General features: G+C 40.7%; 1 protein-coding gene across 2 annotated transcripts in view; it reads right to left on the reverse strand.

The window, feature by feature from the left end:
* LOC138622077 (roundabout homolog 2-like) overlaps positions 1-20809 on the reverse strand; it is a 76286-nt gene that overhangs the window by 34206 nt on the left and 21271 nt on the right. The gene's annotated exons all lie outside the window — the stretch shown is intronic.

Here is a 20809-nt window from a genome sequence, read left to right on the forward strand (position 1 = left end):
TTCCTTGAGGCTATGTCCCACAACGTGAAAGGAGTGACTAGAACAAATTATTAAGTCCAAAACACACAGGTGGTATCTGACACACATCTGATACAACACTAGTACTTATAGTTGTTTTTTTCCACACAGCTATGGCAGCAATCCACATTTCAATTTGACTTGAATCTTATGAAAGAAGAAACTATTATTAATAACAATTATTAGTAGTATAATAAACAATTACTGGCCCTGATTATTCGCCAAATTCTTGAAATTAATCTTTTGGGAAACATGAATAGCCACAGAAAACTCTGCAACACAATATCACAAATGAAACATAACAAAAGAAAATAAGAGTAAAGACTCAGTATGAGTACCTTCATGAGGTTAATAGCTAAAAAAAAAATATTGTTGTTTGCTGTCTCATTAGTCATACAAATAGTGAAGAATGAAATTGGATGCGCATGTGAGGAGTAAAAATGAAGAGTCTTGCATGGAATCTCTGCTACAGTGAAGATAAGCAGCTTGTGATGAGTGAAAAACATTTATTACAGGTAAAATGGGAAGCAATAACGAAGTGAGTCCAAGCCATTTCTTCAGACTTCATAAAATACACACTAAGTACCAAAGGCTGCTTTGTGGGCTCTTTAAGAATTCAAACATTTATTGGACATTTGAAGGAGGTAAATGAGGGTCAATGTGCTGTAAAATTCACTTTAATCAGATACATGTTTCAATGTTCTGATTTTACCAGTTTGGCTGTGACATGTTTTTTTTCTTTCTGAAACCTTGGATGACGGGTCTGTTCTTTGCAGCAGACACACGGTCAGACCTTGGTTTCTCATTGCATGTTTACAAGTTATCAAGGATATTGACGTGATTAAGGACTCCTTCATGAGGCTTTATGAAACAAACAGGTGCAAGTTTCAGTTAGGAGCAATGGTAGAACTGTTTCTAAATGCCTCACAGACACCAACAAAGTTCATGTATCTGGCAATGGCACAACTGTCCATGATGTAATCCGTGCAGTTAACCAGGAATCAGAGTCTGTCAGGGGCCAATGCTGCAACTCTATTGTGCACAAAACCTTTCACCTAGTCCTCTAAGCAACTATACATCGACATTACTGGATAAACTCTTGATAGTGGTGGCTGTATATACTAACTTTTAACCTTGTGTATAACACTTATGGTTTTAAGTCATAGCCCATTTTATGTATTTTTCTCTTGAAATGTTCCAAAACTACACATTTTATCAAAACTAAAAAGCTTTTTTATCTCTACCCATCACTTTTATTGTGGATGCTTCATTCTCAGAAGTTGCAAAGGAAGAAGGCATGCTGGGAAATGCTGATGTGTTTGTCCAATGACCTTGCTCCCTGTCATTTGTGATTACTTGCAGGATTTTTTTTTTTTCTCAACAGTTCAACTTTTTAGCAAGAAGCTCCTCACTAAATGGACGAACAGTTAGCAGCATAAGCTAAATGTTGTTTATGTGTGCAACACTGCATGCGCTTGTGTTTGGAGCATATTTGCGAGGGGGTCAATCACAATGTTGTTAAGCCGCAGGTTCCTGGTATGGGCTTGTAGTGTTAAAGCTTTCTTGAAATTAATTAATCCTGTAGTAAGGTGTTCCACTACGATATGATGCAAAAACAATAGCCTTAAACTATGACAGCTGCATGAAATATAGTGGGCGAAATATGCCACAATTAATTATTTTTTTTGTTACATCTACACAACTTTAGCTCATTAAAATTCCATTTATGAGCAGTTTTTCCATTCTCCCACTGCTGTCAACATGTTAATGTATCCACGGCAGGGATATCTGCGTTGGATTTTGTGTGTTCAAAGGAACGAGAATGTCAAGATTTGTCAAGCAATGCCTGTAAAAGCCACACTCGTGCATTTTGAAGAGATGTATGTGCTAGCTGCCGCCAAGTTAAAAGGTGAGCGCTTCAAAACTTCCCAGTTCTGTCACAACTCTTATCCCAAATATCAGTTCAAAAGCTGCTGCTTTAAGTAGTTCCAGGAATGACTGTAATGCAAGCCATCACTGGAATTATGGTTAAAAAATAGAGATCATGATTTGGATCCTGCAATGCGTTGTTGCCGCTTTGCATTAATAGCTTATGATATGTTGTTTTTGCAGAAGTCTTGCTGTAGGCCCATTTTAAATAATAAAGTGAACTGTATGACAACAACCATGACTGAAAATAAAATACAAAAGTTGAAGTTAAATAATTAAAACAAGAGATTTTTCTTCCTCCTACTTTTGTTGTCCAAGAACTTTATGCTTATGAATAAATATTAGTTTCTAAGTGTCATTTCTGATTTTGTGTGTGATTAATTGATAACAAAAATTGTGATCTTAATTATATCTCACACCAGATGAGAGTTTATAAAACTAGTAAACTAAGTAAACCGGCTCGGTGTTCAGTTTGCTTTTCATCCTCATTACCGCCAGCCATGCTGCTGATATACCGCAGCATGAATTCCACGTCCCAGAGGACAACCTGTAGTGAAAAAAGAAATCAGGAAGGACCCAACGGCCCTTTGGTCCAGCTGTCAATCACATTCAGTAGCTGGAGCAAATGAGTCTCAGTTGCAGACACTACTTTGGCACAGACATATGCCTGGTCGGCTGTCACGTTGTACTGTACGTTTAGTGACCCATTCCATGAAGGCAACAACAGCACTCATCCAGTCACACAAGTGAATTTCTGTGCTTATGTTGTCACATTGAACATGCTTCTAAAACAGTAAAGCTTCTCTCAGGAGACACAGAGGAAACACTGATATCTGAAGAGGTGGAGGGAAAACCCAATTACAGAAACGTGAGGCAGAGAAAAGGTGTTGTGTCTTAAATGGGGATGATAGTGTTTTTCGACAAGTGCCACAGTTATAAACTCCACTGTTCTGTTTAACTACGCAAATAAAGGAAACAAATTATAATCTGTTGTCTACTAAAGATAGTAATTAAACCTCAGCCTTTTGCAATTAAATCATTTAAAAATCCCCAAATTCCTCCTTTCTCTTATATGCTTTACTTGTTGTCACTACTTCTGGCATATTTCCAACACACCCCTCTCTCTGCACCGCCCCCCCCCCCCACACACACACACACAGAAATTACTCAAATGTAGGGTGTTTTATTTTTCTCTATTCATTTTTTTTAGAATAATGATTGATGGTGTACATGATGAATCATGTCTAAATAAATTGGAAGTGAATAACCTATTACATACAATCTCTTGGTAATAGGCCAGTGCAAATTTGAAAGGCTAAGGGGGTCGGGTCAATTATATGAAAACTGTTGGTACTGTGGCTGTGATTTATTCAATCCTGACAGTATGAATTACCCCACTGCACTTGTCCTATACCCCCCTCAACACTTCTGTGTTTGTCCCCCCCTTCCTCTGCTGCTCTCACTGAGAGGCCTACGCAGGCTTCTGTGGGCGGTGCACGTGAAGGCATGTGCGACACGGAGCAGAGGTGGTGTTATTCTAATCTGTTGGTCTCAAATGTCGAATCCCCGTGGTGGCTGCATCCACGTGTAGTCTGTTGTCGTGGTAATTGTTTCAGATGGCGGGGACGCCACCACAGACTAATGTTGTCTGATTGAGTACTGCTCAATTATTCAAACAAGGCATTCAGGGGACTCACCCATTTGCCAGTTACATTTATCAAATCAGAAGGAGAATGATTTGTAAATGGGCTTCATTTCATGGCACAATGGGTGTTAAAAAATATGTGACAAGGAGGAGGTATCTGAATACAAATAACGATACAGGAACTCATTATATGACAGGAGAAGGAGGTTGTGTGGTTGTTTTGAATTTGTTCGATATTCCATCTTCCTATCCTGATTTCTTGAGACTCGCCACAGCAGCACTCTACAACTGCATTTCATTTCATCATTCCACCGCCAGATCAAATCCATGAAGATCCCACTTGAGATCTCGATGCGTGTTGTTCTGCTCGCAAGCTCCCCAGACGCCTCAAAAGTAGAAAATCTTCTCCATTTGGTAACAAATACGTGGATTTAAAGCAGCCTATGCAGTAGGTGATGTTTGAAAACATGCCCCCACTCCGCACAGACAGGGCATTTATCAGACAATGCATTATCGGGTACAATTAATGTCTTGTGTATCCATTTAGCTTGCACACATTCACTAGACTGTCTATCTTCAGGCATGCAGGTCAGCTCAGTGTTTGCTTTAATGCAGCCCGAGCAAGAAAAAAAAAATGAAGTGGCAATGATTTGGAATATTTTTGTATTTTAGTCACGTATGCTCCTAAAACTAATTGCAGAATTAGCTTCAGCTGTACTTTGTAATAACGTAACATCTCAATGAACAAACAATCTACGTTAACATGCCAGAATGTTAATATCAGCTATTAACACCAACATGCTAAAGAACTGCAGCATCAGCAACTTTGTAAGCTGAGACAGATGCTGTTTACTTGAGGCTGTCAAAGTCTGACTAACTAGACACTTACAATTAGTTGTCAGGAAACTTCTGGTGACAAAGACGGTTATGATGGTGGAAGATTTTGTTGCACCTCTCTTGGTCCCTGGCACTGACATTACCTTTGTTTTTAGGCCACACTGGCAAATGAAAAGGTGGCTAAAGGTGTCAGCGTTGGTCTGTTCGGTTGGTCGTTTGGGGGCCATCACTTGAAACCAGATTTAGCGCCACAAGCGATGGATTGGTTAAAATGAAATTTTGCACAGACATTGATAGTCCTTAATCCTACAGATTTTACAGACCTTCCTTCTACCGTCACCAGAAGGTTGACATTATTTCCCTTTTAGTGGCACGTCTTGGCATGCAATTAAATTTGGTACCAATATCCATATGTTTCCCAGAGGATGAACCCTTCTGACTTTTAGCGTGATCATACCCTAATGTTACAGTGTTGCTTAGATGTGCCAACACGTGCCACATGAATTAGCACAACATTTGGTACATGCACACAGTGTTGCCTGTGGGGATCAATTTCATGATCTTACTTTTCCTCTCGCGGCACCATGTTGACATTTTTGGTTGGTCTTAACAACGGTTGGATGGACTGTTTGACATTTGATGCCAACATCCTCCTGAGGAAGAATTATAATAAGTGTGGTTTCCCTGTTTTTTTTTTTTTTTTCCTCCAACACCACATTCAGGTCAGAATTTCAATTTGCCCCACTTTTGAAAAACTAGTGACATTCCCATGACATTTACCTGCAGTGTTAGGATGCCGTTCATTAGCACGCTAACACGCAATTAGCTCAAAGTGCTTCTGTACCTCAGTACAGTCAAATAAAGATTGAGTGAGGTGAAGTTTCTAACATGAATTATTGGACATTGTTTCCCCATTATGATTTCCTCAAACAACTTTGTTGACTGGTTTATAATGTACATTACAAGGATGCAAGTGGCCATTACAAACCACACATAGTATGCATTGGCATTGTATCTATGTACTGACTTTGTAAGTGAAACATTATAATGCTAAGTCACTACAATATGGCCAAGTAAGCTTAGATAATCAATAAGTGCAGTGTAATGCAGCATAAATTAGACAGGTAGTAATTTCCTATGCATATTATGCATCAGTAAAAAAAAAAAAGAACTGCAAAGACAGAGAGCTGCTAACTGTGATGCAAATAAATAGTTACATTTTCTAATCATTTTTGAAATATTAATTTTGCACTAATTGAGTCAGTTCAGAGCATTAATTAATCAAATGAGACATTCGTTCGCTTCATTATACAAAGTGGTAAATAAACAAGGTGTGACAGACAGATGGTGATGGGTGACAAAATGACTGCAAAATTAACTCAGGCAGCATTCTGTTTGCTTTGTAGTGATCTGCTTGTTTACTTGTGCATCCTTGAGTGTGCCTTATGCCTGCGCAAGTCAGCTAGTGGTCCAGTGAGTCCATATATACAGTTACTTCATACTTTACAAACCCACCCCAAAAAAACCCCAAAAACTGTTGTGATGGTGGAGATATACTGCAGAGGCAAAAAGAAAAAGAATTGTATATGAGAGGACAGACGAGGATGCCTTGTGAGTTGTTGTGCGTAACAGATGGCTGTGTTTCCTTTTGGGAATCACAGATGCAGCGAAGAAGTGAGGTTCTGCATGTAGATTTAGCTTGCCACGTACAAGCAACATACATATTTAAAGAGCAATCAGGCAGCTTTATTTTGTAGAAATTATTAAACCATCAACCCTATCCAGCTATGAATACACCGCGTTTTAGCCTAACATCAAAAATCGTGATGCAAGTATAACCATAACAGTATTGTGTAGGTTTTTACAGTCAGTGATCCAGTGTCAGAAAATGCATTACAGCTAAGTGATTTCTTATGACAGTGGTCTGCTAAATTGTGGTTTGGAGTTTGCTGAAGATCCCTTTTGAACACGATCGCCTGTAGGGGTGTGTCACTTTCTCAACAGCAGTCAAGGATGTCCCATATCTGTCACATGCATAAAATGCACTCTGACACATACACACACACACACACACACAGACACACACACACACACACATACAAACAAAACAAAAAAACAGCTGCCCTGTCCCTATATCACAAACTTTGCTGATGACCACAACACATCATCACCGTTCAAAGAGACAGAAGCTGAAACCAAGACAGATATGCCGACACACAATCGGGGGATGGGAGGGGAGAGAAGGGAAGGAAAGAATCTAGAGTGGAGAGGGATATTTTTATTTTTTTTAATAAATAAACAACTTAACATGTCTGTGCCCTAAAAAAGTCATCAGCAATCAGTCAGGACTACGATCAGCAGGGAGATGAGGAGCATTTACACAATGTCCCCGGAGGCTAAGAGCCCGGCACAGACGTACATTACCTATTATAATTCTGCCTTTTCAACAGCAGGGACACGAGATGAGTGAATCAAGGCCGACTTTAACCAAACAAACAAAAACAAAAAATGGAACCCTGCAAATAGAAAAACAGAGACATTTCAATTGTGGGCATTTATTTATGGTGTGAAACGACAATCTGCATTGGTTTGGAATGAGGCGTAAACTGATCCTCTTAGTCATTATTAAAGTCACACTATAACAACTCAATGGTTCTAGACACATAATTTTCAACTCTAATTTGTATAACTGACCTCTGCTTGAGTGTGTGGATGTCTAGAACTTGGTTGGGGCACCATTAAAACTGATCATGACCCGAGTTCATCTCCATTTTTTGAAACCTGGCACAAATGTAAAATGCAGTGTAAGATCACGAAGTCCATGGTAACCTAAGCAGTCAGCAGTCTCCAAAAGTGTAACCGGACAGCTCACAAACCTATAGCCCCGCTTTGCTTTGCTTTTTTGGCATCATTAGTGTCAAGTCCAATTAGCGTCAAGATGACGGTTGGAAATAGATGCGTGTTGAAATGTGAGCACGCCTCCAGCAACACAACATTTAGCAGAGTTTTGGATGCGTTTTAGTTTCTACGGTGACTATAGCTGGCACAGGCAGAATTTAATAGGGAACGCTGTTTTTCCTCATTGTTTCCTTCTTAAAATGATCCTCCGACTTCAGTCTTAAAACCTGGAAATAGCGTTTATGGTTTTACTTTTTACCCAAAATTCCTTCCGCCCACAACCACATTTTACCCACATCTATAATTTGAACCTCTCTTTCTGAGCGATGTTTGAATATTAATTTTACACTTTATCCTTCTGCATAAACATATTAGTTATGAATTCTTTGGCCTTTGAATTAGGAGGGAGTCAGCCACCACCAAGAGTTAACAATAACCGCCCGAGCATTGTCGTGTTTAATTAACCTCCATTCTCCTGTCATGTAATGTAAATTGAAGTTGTGGATGGTATAGTAGGGGGCTCTCCTCCTCCCCCTCATCTCTCCCTTGCCTTGCCTCGCCTCTGGTTACTGTAACAGCATTCCCTCAGACCACATTTACACATCTATAATTAATTACTCCTGTCTCCATGCATTTCTTCACAAGAACACATCCCTCTATGTCTCAGACTAACCTATGGTAATCTGCTTCTCCCTGATCCCCAGACTCTCAGGCTCAATCTCCATTTCTATACACCTGTAAATTCCAGTGGCACTGTTGTGTGCACGGCTTTATGCAAACATTTGTACATGGCCTTAGTTTGTAATTGTGTAATCATGGATGCTATATTCCTCCTCATTACCTGCAGTGTTCCATCTTACTATCTTCTTGAGTCTTTAAACAAACCTTTTTTCCCCACATCTGGGGCTGTGAGGCACATACAAACAGTTTTCATAAACCTCGATATTGCTCTGGCAGTTATTGGAAGAATACAAGGGGAGAAAGCAAAATATTGAAAAGGTCGATCACATTATTTTTTCTTCAAAAACCACGGATATCATAGACCCTCACAGCAATATTGTGGAGATGTACAACATGAGCTGGAAAATGAGTCAGGGATCAGAATCTAGCATTTTATCCGCCTTGTTTCACTAAAGCAGTGGTCACCGAGGGAAAGAGCTCTCTTACAGGCCCTCATCTTCTTCAACTGAAATTATGCATGCTGCCGAGTTTCACAGCCATCATCATCATCACACCATCACAATGAGAAACAGTATGAAAAGAAAAAAGGCTAAATGTGTTCTCTCACAGACCTTCAAACGATAAAAACGTTTAATCTGTTTTTCTACGCCTCCCCTGTAATTCTAGCACGCACTTTTGCTCTGCTCACAGAGCCCTTCAGGGATGCTGTATGGGAATCTTCACTCTATATATACTATAGTAGGCTATAATATTCCTCCATTGCATTGGCTCTTGTGGGATATAATGGAAGAAAGTGATGCTGGAGAAAAGCAAAGATCGGCTGAGATAATCTGTGCAACTGCACCATCTAACATGATCAAACACATCTCACGACGGCCACCAGAGATGGTGGCACGTAGCTGTGTGTAGCACACCATCCTGGCTGTATCCTTCTTTGCATGGGTACTTACAGATGGGCCACAATATGTGCATGTTTGGATGGTATATAGATATGTATGAATACATTTGAATAACTGCTTGGAGCTATGAAGCAGGGCACTGCTCTCCCTTGCTACTGCTGCCATTCAGCACAAAAGGAAACTAATTAATATGGTAATGTCATGCCACCACATTAACTGATAATATATGGGAGGCTTTGTTGCTTTGATTGCACTGATTTGACCTTTGATCTCTAAATGAGAAAATGACCTGAAATGATCAAATATGAGTGTAGTACATAAGGTTCACGTAGCCCGAAGGTGACGTGATGTGATGCACAGCCTCGCCCCCTCCCCCACCACCACCACCATCCACCTAAAAACTGCAAAGGAACGACATGTATTGGTATTAATTCAATGGACATTCAGTATTTGAAACAAACATGACACATTGTTTGAATAAAACCTCACACCATACAAACCCATTGGAGTTAAGCCTGTATGTTTGTATGCAGATGAGCTTGTTACAGAACTAAATATCCTCAGCCAAAAAAAATGCACCACAGCTTTTGTGGTTCTAAAAATTAATATGCACATGCACGTATCAAGGCCTCCCACCCAACTTGTATATGTCTAAACATGTATGCTTACGTTTGCTTAATAGCTGCTACGCATTTTTGACTGAGATGGCTGTTGAAAAGTTGAAAACTAAACTGTGGTGGACAAATTTCAAACACAAGTTCTTGTTACTTTTTGATTGGGATTTACAGATTGAATATCTGATGAGCTAAAACTGTCGATTCACAAAGCTGATGTATCGACCAGGACCTCGTCAAGCATTCACAAGTCAAGAGTCGCATTCCATAAGGAAGGATAGGGATCCAGGTATCTTTCTATAACCCTAAACTCCTCCCATCTCCACCCCAGCCCCCAACACCAATGCTCCACTGAGCAGCTTAGAAGATTATTCACCCCAAATCTCCGTTAATCACGTTCATGCACACCACCTGGTAAGCCCAAGGCCACCCTGCACAGATCCTGTATGTGCACAGGCACTGGAAAGGAGCAGCTGTTGGTGGCTGACACCGACCTGCTGCCTCCAACACCTTCCCGTGATCACTTTCTACGTCCTCCATCATATAAAGCATCTAAGTAGATTGAAATGTGGTATCTATCAGAAGAAAAACTGCGGTACCACTTCAGAAAATGGCATCAATTTTTCATACATGACATTTCCATACAGAGACAGGTATGGAGAATCAGTCCAATCTTCCAGCGATCGCCCATCATGGGGTGATCAGTCTCCGCGGAGAGAGAACGACATTCCCTGTGTGAAAACATGCGTGCATATTCATGCTGGTGAGGGTACACACACAGGGAGGTACGTGTGCAAACACAATCACACCTAACATCTCCCGCTCTCCCTCTCTCTCTTACACACACACACACACACACACACACACACACACACACACACACACACACACACACACACACACACACACACACACACACACACACACGATAAAACTGCTCAATCCATCAACAGACGTTGAAGTTAATAATCTCTCTCTTCATCCTGTCATTTTTTTTTTTTTTTTTTTTACCAATTTCTGATACATTTATTGTGAAACAAAGGAGGTGACTCCTTCCAACTCCTCCATAGCAACCGAACCTGTCCATCCTTTCCTTAAACACAAAAATATCGTAATACTTTTCAGAATGAATCTGATTTCAAACAAATCAGACGAGGCAATTCAAATATCTCCATTCGTTATTTGAGCAGTGTGTGTGGTGCGCTGGTTGACAAAATAACTGTAAATACTGACATGGCTAATCTCAGCACAGCTGTTAGTATTAGGTCCTTTAATCCTGGTCCAGATCGGTGATGTGCTCACACTGGCTCGGGGACAGATGAGCAACAGCCACCAGGCTGCCAAGTGGGCTAAAGGCAGCAGACTGGCCGGGTGCTCACTTTTAGACATGATAAGCTGTGAATCTGTGGGTCCTGAAGAGCAGCTCCAAAACAGCACAGTCTTTGTGGCGCATCAGGCAGCCTTTTGACTAAATATATACCCAGCGCTGCTGCAATCTCACGCCATAGCTCTTTTTTTAAGCTTTATTCTTTTATCACAATCATTCAAAATGTCTGTCCTGACAGGTGGCCAAAGGAAAACCAGGATGGGTAAAAAAAAATATATATATATATTTTTGAAAATTTGCTTAAAATGTTTGTAACTTTTAATAAAAGTTTTTCAATAAAAAAATAAAAAAATAGTTTAAGCTAATTTAAACTATTGTTGTAAATTATCAGCGGCTTTTCTTTTTCTCTTTATATTGCGAAGACAGAGAAAATCCTTCTGAGACTGACAGAGGCAGCACGTAGCTCTACAAGTAAACACACACTACATATGACGTGCTGTTAGCTCAGATGCTCTTCCATCTAAAGAAGGATCACACCCATCTGATTTTCTAGTCCCGTGTTTTATCTGACTTTTTTTTTTTTTTTTTCAAATCGTATTTGTTGATGCTTTCATAATCTGTCAATCAGAGTTCTAACTGACACACTATCATCTATAACAGAGCGCTCCCTCTGATGAAATACAGCGCACAACACAGGGATGGCTCTCTTCCTGCCGGCTATGTAATAACCCTTTAAATCATGGCGAAAATGACTGCCGTGAGAGGCTGACTCTGCAGTATGAAGTGCTGCACTTCTCTCTTGCTGACACACTGGAGCCAGTCTGCTCTGACTTTACTGTCTGATCTGCATACGATGCCGGGTGCCAAACCCGGTTGTCGGTGGTCAGATGAAGCAGGGAGGGGAAGAGACGAGACAACATCTGTGTCACGTATCAGTAAGTAGAAAGGTCATAAGTGTAAGACATGCAATAAATGACGGACAGATGGAGGCACAGACATGGACGCCAACCCATATTCTCTCGGTGCGAGGTGTAAGGAAACTGACAGTCCTGTCTCAATGTTGTGGATAAAGAATATTAACCAACACCTCCCTCAGATGCGGCGGCGCGACCTGAGTTTGCGGCAGCGACTTCTGATGATCAGTTGACCATTTATTTGATTAATTATTTATTGAGATGTTACTCCTTTTTGGAGAGTTTTGGTCTTGATTTTAAGAGAAACACTATTTCTTTATCATAATATCAATCTAAATCTATGATCATCTACAGTAGCAAGTGCAAACACAATGTGGGACTGTTAGACCTGAAATCCAAAGATTAATCATTAAACTGAAACTATTTTCTAAAATCGTACAATCACGGCTTTAAAACTCAATGGAAGAAAATCCTGTAAACTCTTTGTCTGCTGTGTTTACCTCGAGTTACCTTTAATTTCACTGCACAGGGATTATGCTGAAATTTAAATGGAAGTCAGCAAATCTGAAACGTGGGATGCTAATTAACCTAAGGTTGAATTTAGGAGACAATGTCCTGAATTTCATTTTTACAAGATTTTCTGGAACCTGATGATAATTAAATCTTCACATCTTATAGGTAAGCAATCAGATGCTTTCCAATGTACATTGAAAAGGAAGGATAAGAAGGACTTTATTACGACCTCTGGTTGGTGGTGTGTAAATCTGGAGTGCAAAAAAACAAAGAAGGTAAAAGAGATGTCAAAATGGGAAGAAATGGAGGAATGAAGAAGGGGTCAATCAATATGAGACGGCTTTGTATAGTTAATAAAGCTGCATTCATTCTGTGCTCCCGACACTACAAAGACTGCACTTATGATTGTTAAGTTGCTGCAATTACTGGCTGGCGAAGGCATTTGAGAAAAGCACCATTAACCCCGGCATCCGAAGAAAACAGAAAGCAGCCGGGTGTTTTCTCTCAGGGAATGTAATTGATGAGACACCGTGGAACAACACACCCACTGGAGCATCCAGTCCCTCAGCAAATTATGACTTGGCTTACAGTACATGTGGAGTCTACCTGGTTGCTGTTTTTGTGATATTTGGTGCCTGACTATAGCATAACAGGCTGTCATTGTATACTATGAATCATAAATGTTGAATAAATACAGTGTGAACAAAATCAGCAATAACAAAATGAAACCCGTTTTCTTTTTGTGTAAAAACATTAAATTGTGCTCAATTTTCATTGTAATAATTAAAACTTTTGGAGTGGAAATTAATGTTTGTGCATTTCAGCATTTCATTTTTCCTAGAGGCAGTGATGTGCGTAAACACAGCTGCATTCAAAGTGTGCTCAGGAGACAGTCTAATCCTCACAGCAGCAGAGGAGTCATCTTTCAGACTGACACATTGGGTCTCGGGCAGCCTTACATCACTAATGCTTTTTTTTCCCCAAACTCTTTGAATCAAAGGCTACATGTAAATAACCTTTTTCTGTCTTAAAATATTGATGTTTGTTGAAGTTTATGTCTGAATGAAAGCCACAGGGCGAGCAATGTGTGAAAAGAGTACTTTGCTAAAAAAAAGAAAAGACTATTAGGGCAGCGAGCGCGCTAAGTGGTAAACACTGTCACCAAACAGCAGGACGATCTGAGGCTCCAAGTGAGTTTGTATGTTTTCCCTGGGTCTGTGTGTGTCTCCTTTGGGCTCTTTGCCTTCCCTCCACAGTCCAAAGACATTCAGGTTAGGTGATTTGGAAACACTAAATTGCCTGTAGGTGTGAATGTATTTGTACGTCTGTGTATGTGTGGTAATCCAGTGAAAGCCTGACAACCTGTTCAGAGTGAACCGTGCTTCACACAAAACATTTGCTGGGATAGATTCCAACCAATTTAGAGAAATCTTACTTTTAAAACGCGCCTTTTATGTTTGGTCTGCTCTGCAAATGCACTCATTTTGACTGCATTGTTTTTTTGTTTTTTTTGCCTCTAGCAATATAACTGAGGATTGATCAGTTCTTTTGTTGGTCCGCCACAGCAATATCTCAACAACTACTGGATGGATGCCATGAAATTTTGCAGGATATCAAGCCGCTCTCAGAATGAACTGTAACAACTTTGGTGGGCCTTTCATCGATCACCATCACCAGGTCACATTTATTATGTTGCCAAACTGACACCCGAGGCGACTGATATATGTCTCAGATGTAGTTTCTTACTATTAATAAGCAAATCTCAGCAGGGTAAAAATGCAAAACTAAGGTGGTGAACATAATAATCATCATAACTGTAACATTGTCACTGAGCACGTTAACATGCCGACATTAGCATTTAGCTCACATTACCTCTGTAATGCCTCACAGAGCAGCTGTTGTTGACATAATGCTCCTCTTTTAATTTGATTTTCATGACTCAGATGACTGCCAAAAGCCAAAACCACAAACCTTGTATAAAAGTGGACGTACCTTACAGGTGTGAAAAGTGAGGTTAATGCAAACAGCCTGAATAAAAAAGTGCAATACCACCGAGGGCCGCTATAGGCTGGCTCCAGAAAGGCTCTATCTCCATAGACTCTCTTCCAACTTCTCTCATGAAATAAATTTTTCCACAAGTCATAATGGTATCATTAGCTAAAGCCACTACTTGTTACTTTTTGGGGGTTCATCTGAAAATAATCCCATCATTAATTACATATTAGCCCTTAAAAAGCAGTATGTTTGGGGGCATGTCTGTTTGATTGACAGGCCTGCGTTGCAGTCAGGTTTCCGCTATAGGTGGGCGGGCATAATTTCCTCTGGTTCCCAATCAGATTGTCCGAATATGGTCACTTCTGGCTCCAAAATAACAAGATGGTGACGGCCAAAATGCAGAACTCGACACTTCAGAAAGGCAGTTCACGCACCAATGGGTGACGTCATGGTTGGTTGCCACTTGGCCAATTACACCAGTTTTAACAATGAAAATAGTAAGATAGTGAGTATAACTGTTAATGTGTGTGAGGGTTGTTAAATGCCTAATAAGTCCGAAGGTATTAAGTCTTGTAACTTGGTAAATAAATATATGAGCTTTCTGCGGGAACATAATGTCTAAACATGGAAAAAAATGAAACTCAGACTGGGGGCAAATATGTATAGATCATGTATCTAAACTGTTTCACAGCTGTGGCTGGTAATGCGATTGACACATGAACATCCTATCCATTAATTGACTGGGTGAAAGGATGAGGCCTGCGGAAATTGGGTAAATTTCATCAGGAAAAGTCAGCTAAGAACTATTCACAGATATTCTGGGGAGCAGACAGATAGATTACCGGAGAGTCTCCAATATCTGGAGTCACATCTCTGGCCCCATCGGTTTAATGGACTGTGTCCTTTGGAAGCCTTCACTGTCGTGTCACTATGCTGCACCACTTCTGGCTCAAAAATATTACTGTATAAAGGTGAGTGGACTCTTTCAAAAAAAATTCTAAAGGCTATGATTTGTCTTGTAAAATGTCTTCCAGAGCGTGCAGAGGCTGGAGGAATCTCTTCCACCTTGTCAGCCATTTGGTGTCGGTATTAAACTACCTGCTTTCAGACTTTGTGTGATGAGGGATAGGGGTAAAGCATAATCAGTTGGCTATCAACTGTAGGCTTCCATATCTACCATTTTTGAGTTACATCTTTAAAAAAGGCACACTTTTTTCACCATAATTTTTCAATTAGCCGATTTGTCTCCATCCTATATGGACGCTGCCAGAAATATTGCCAAGCAAACACTATTTCTTTGTTTCCTTATCATTTAATTGATCAGCAGAACGATCTGTAATAATGAATTGTTTCTGAACAAATGCATAAATGACGGAGCGCGGCTTGTAGTAACAACTTCATTAGTCGGGGCTTGGTGGTTTTATCAGAATGAAACCTTCATTATACGGCAGCGTTACCTCAAATTCTATCTGCGACCAATCAAAATTAAAGCCATCCTTCACAAAAATGAACGTAATTCATGGTGAGCACTTACAGATGGACAAATTCTACACGAGACAGAGCGTACTTTTATTTCTTGGTTTGAGGAGTGTGTATGAATTAATAATAAGCCCAGTGATCCCCTTGCTGCTAAATAGGTAGGAGGAAAGAATATATAATTTTGTATGAGGGAAGAGGGAGGTTGTGACAGACCGATCTAAAGATGAACAAAAAAAAATAGTAAGCCAGATAGGAAGATGTAGAGAGAGATAGAGAGGGTTTATTCTGGTTGGGCAGCTGTATAGTTCCAACCTTGGTGGGTGTGCTGTTGAGTACTACATGGCTGAGTTGAGCTGCAGTGCTACTTGCTGTGGCTCCCTCTGAAAAAGCCCTCATCCACCGAGAGTTCCCCCCAACTGTCACATGCCACTGAAGCACAGTAAACAACACAGACGTACACACACGTACACACACACACACACACACACACACACACACACACACACACACACACACACACACACACACACACACACACACACACACACACACACACACACACACACACACACACACACAGCATAACCATTTTCATTAACAGAACCACTGGCACACTCAGCCCAGCTGGTCCCTGAGTCGACACTGGAACTGCACATCTGGTGTCAATGCTCCGTTAGAGGGAGGCCATCTGGTTGGGTGGAGGGGAGACGGGTGGGGAACAGAGACGGGAAGTCAAAGGAGGTTGGGGAGACAACAAAAACAGGACTCTCATCGATACTGTGCCATTCAACGTATGCACATATAAATAAGGATATGTTTGTCAGATGCACTATATATATATATATACCCTGTGTACATTAGTCCTCTTCCAAGTAAGAGGATTAGATGTCAAAGGCAGGTTTTCTCTCTGAGCATTTGGAGCTAATGGCAATGAACAGATAGCATGTTTAATGGCTTTCAGCAAAACACGCCTCTTCTCAACATGAATAATGTTCACTCTGTATTGTCCCATGGCTTCCGAAGGGGAACTTAATATTACATAATACATCAAAACATTAATAATTCTAAAGTGTTTCCATGTGACGCTGAAGAACATTTTGACTTCAGTGTTCTTCTTGCTGTAATGTATTATGTTATTCAGTGTTGCTGTGCCTACCAGCCTGTTTCTATTAGATAACTGACTGTTGAAGGGATGCCCATATAGAATCCATGCAACGCTCCAATTAACTCTGTTGAGCTGCATTTATACTTCACTGGAAGCTGTATATGCAGAGTTGCACAGCGGTTGATTATCTATGGTGTTCGACAGTGTCGCAGGGAGGCTCCACCTACGAGCATGAAGGCAGTTGTGTGTAGACACTAGAACAAGCCCTGACAGAATCATCTTAGTCATCTATTGATGCACTAGACAAGAATGTAGATTGGAGATCCTGCAGTGGTTTTGTAACCACAAAGAGGGCAGATGCATGAGTGCAAATCTATCCCTCCCCTTCTGATGATATTATTAATGGCTCATGATGGCTCAATCGTGATATGGCTTTCTTATTTTTTACTGGCCACAGTCTGACACTGATGCAGACATGCGACGCACATTTATGTCTTTCATTTGCTTCAAAGTGAGGCAAGAGGTCAGAAAATGACCCCCAAAACTCTTGGACACACGGGCAGTAATGCACTTTTACTTTACGTAAAGGCGCACACACGCACACGCACATGTCTGCAAATGCACACCACACACCCACAAAGTGCCTCCTGCTGCCAGTGGCCAACTGAATCATGCTCTTATTAAACCTTGATCGGAATTCGAGCTCAGGCATTATCCACTTAGAGTTATTAATGCTGCGGCTCTCTAGGGAGGACAGAGCAGGCGGGGGAGGAGGGGGGCAGACACAGACACACACACACACACACACACACACACACACACACACACACACACACACACACACACACACACACACACACACACACACACACACACACACACACACACACACATACAGATGTTGGCATAAAAGCTTTGACTAGAGGTAGGATTGTTTACATTACATGCATGGATGAGGTTTGCATTATTTCAGTGACTAGAACATTGCAGCTTCTGCAAGTCAGACAAATGTACTATAAAAAGAAAAAAAATGAGCGAAAGGTAATCCTTTGAAAGACACATTATTATCAAATCAATCAGGAGGATGGAGAGTACCTGGATACAATCACCCAGCGCTATAGATGCTTGATGAGACATAACAGAATTGCTCCTAAAATCCTAGCCTCAGGGGAGACAAAGAAATTGAGGCTCTCATTTTACTTTTACAATATACTCAAACCTCAGCATCTGTTAATTTAGCAGAGTTAATTAGGAATGAGCACAATTACCACTACTACGAAGTAGAGATAAACAGAAGAGTAAGAGAGGAGCAAGTACAGCATGTACAGCAGGAAGGCAATTAGAAAGTCTGGAAGTTCTGTTAAAGACACAAAAAAAAGAAAAATACATATGTTGCCATGTTTAACAACTGAGATGAATTTGCATTATTTCCATTGTCAAGTGTCCATAAAACTCAGCAAAATAGATGGTTCATCAGGTGCAGAGGTAAAAAGTAGTCGCCGAATCGCGTGAACACAGCCGTTCTGTGTTTGTGAAGGCTACTATCCTCACAACTTGATCTCTATTTTATAGATTCAACCGACCAGCACATGCTGAAGTTACACTGAACACTAACATCACAAATTCTGCATTGTTTATGGGAGAAGATTTAAAAACAAATGCATTTACATACATTTAAACACATTTGTGCCATTTACAGGGTCAAATGATTTGCTTTAGATTTGAGGTTATTTAAACAATGCAGTACCTCTAAATTGCTCTGCTTTTTATGAGGCTTTGTTTACAACAGAGGACAAAAGGTCAACTGGAAAGCAAATTAAATTTTCGCCACCTACACAGATGCCCTTTAATTAGATAGTTCTGAAAATGTGGCTGTTTTTGTTCCGTTTCAGGGAAAAAATACATTTCAAGAAAGATGTCCATAAATAGGAGCAAAATGCTGCCCTTTTAAGCTAGTTCTTCAGTCATTGTCTCACACATGCACGGTGTTTCTTCATTGAAGGTATTGCACAGTAACTGACAGTGACTATGGTGGCTAAAACATCTGATTTACACCTGTACTTTGCAGTAAAATGTCCTTCACTCCAGTGCCAGCAACTTAATGCTTTGCGCTATAAGCAGTTTGTCATCCTTCCTAATCCTTAATATCCTTGCAAGAGTTCCAGCACCTGTGAGCACGTCCGCCAAGCCACATGAATTTTCCTTGCAGGGAAGGTATGATACCAGCGAGGTCTGACTGCCTGGACAACACGGCGATACAAGGGGAGTGGTGGTGGCTGCTGAACGCAAGCCAAAGCAGCTAGATGGGGGAGGGCAGGCATGCGGGGGGAGGGGGATGGGGGGGGCAACAACTGTGGCTGGATCTGGCTTTGATGAGGAAGCATGAGAAGAGGGGAGGCTCAGTCTTGGAGGGAAGCAGGTGTGTGAGGAGGTGATAAGAACATTGAGGCAGCCACTGCGCACACGTACGCACACACATACATGCAAACAAACAAACAAACAAACATACTCCTGCAAAATGCCACCGACTGAAATTGTTCATTCAACTTGCAACAGTAAATTTAAATGGCATCCCTTCAAATAACTGTTGCAGGCTCTTTCTCTGTTGCCTCGCGTTGTAAGAAGACAGACAGAGAATTACGGTGTAGGAAAAGAAAAAAATGTAAGAGCAGAATGAAAATGATGAGAAAGGGAAAATGGAGGGGAGAGAGAGAGGTTGATTGAAGGAGCTAATATTGTGGTAAACAAAATTCTCTTCTGGGGGAGAGGACGTGTGTTTCAGCTGGTGTCTACTGTAAGCGTTTGTGCTTGCATGCGTATACCACACACATATACATTAATTTGTGAGAGTTAAAGCGTCCCTGGGGAGAGCTTTGTGGCAATACGCGGTACGGAACAGAGAAAAGTAATTTATGGATAAGATATTTATTTGGCTGGCTTATTTCAGAATCCATTAAGATTAATTAAGTGTCGCTAAATGTGGTGCTATGGAGTTCAGATTTCGCAGATGCATTCTCATCATTAGCTCACAGTTTATTCAGCCTGCTTAACAGCTTCTAATAGCCTGAGTGAAGCCGGCGCCAGACCGGAGTGTTATAATGGCTCCCAAACAGCGACTATGACTATCGGACTGGTGGATGGTGATTTAGTGATTGACTATCGCAGTGTCAATATATAAACCATACTGTGCAAATGTAAATCTAAGCCACACACACATCAGCATTGTATGCACCTGTCTGCGCTTGTTAATCAAATGCAGGGAGGAAGCGAGGTAGGAAAGGAGACAATTAGAAACTCTGTCATCAAATATTTGGTTTGTTTGGCAGGAAGGCTGCATTAAAGAGTGAAGGAGACGCCGCCAGGCTCGCTCAGTCTACTTTATATCCACCGTTAGTTCAAATAGACTTTGCACAAGCAATTAGCTCCAATCAGGGATTAACTGAGCTAACACAGAGGGAGAAGGACGCTTTTGGAATTGTTCTACTTTAGCATTTGTCCTAAAGTCCAACCAAAACATAATTCAATTGATTGCGTGTGCATTTGCGTGCATGAGCATGTATGTTTTTTATGTGGTTGCGCTACATACTATCATCATGTAAACATCTAAAGTTCCATAAAACAGAGAAAACTGCAGATCAGGACTGTCACCACATTTGTGATGTTGCAGAACGCTTCAGAGAAAACAAGCAGGAGGACCTGCAGTTGCCAACTACTGTTTTCAAGGTCAGGAATTCGAACAAGGTTATGTGTTCGCAGTTGCTGTCCTTCTTTTCTGGTATTGACTTATATTTGCTCTTGAGAGCAGCTGAAAGAATAGACACAATAATGTCAGATATTAAATGACACAAAAGAAGATTTTGAGCAAACAAAGTAGTAGGTATGATATATATATATATATATGTCAGCCAGTATTTAAAATCAGGGATGTTTAGTGGGTCAAAGTAAGAATAACTAA

The sequence above is a fragment of the Brachyistius frenatus genome, unplaced genomic scaffold (genome assembly GCF_029030835.1).
Source record: "Brachyistius frenatus isolate BFR_SWC_R1_liver_20210118 unplaced genomic scaffold, ASM2903083v1 Contig_34, whole genome shotgun sequence".
Classification (NCBI taxonomy): domain Eukaryota; kingdom Metazoa; phylum Chordata; class Actinopteri; family Embiotocidae; genus Brachyistius; species Brachyistius frenatus.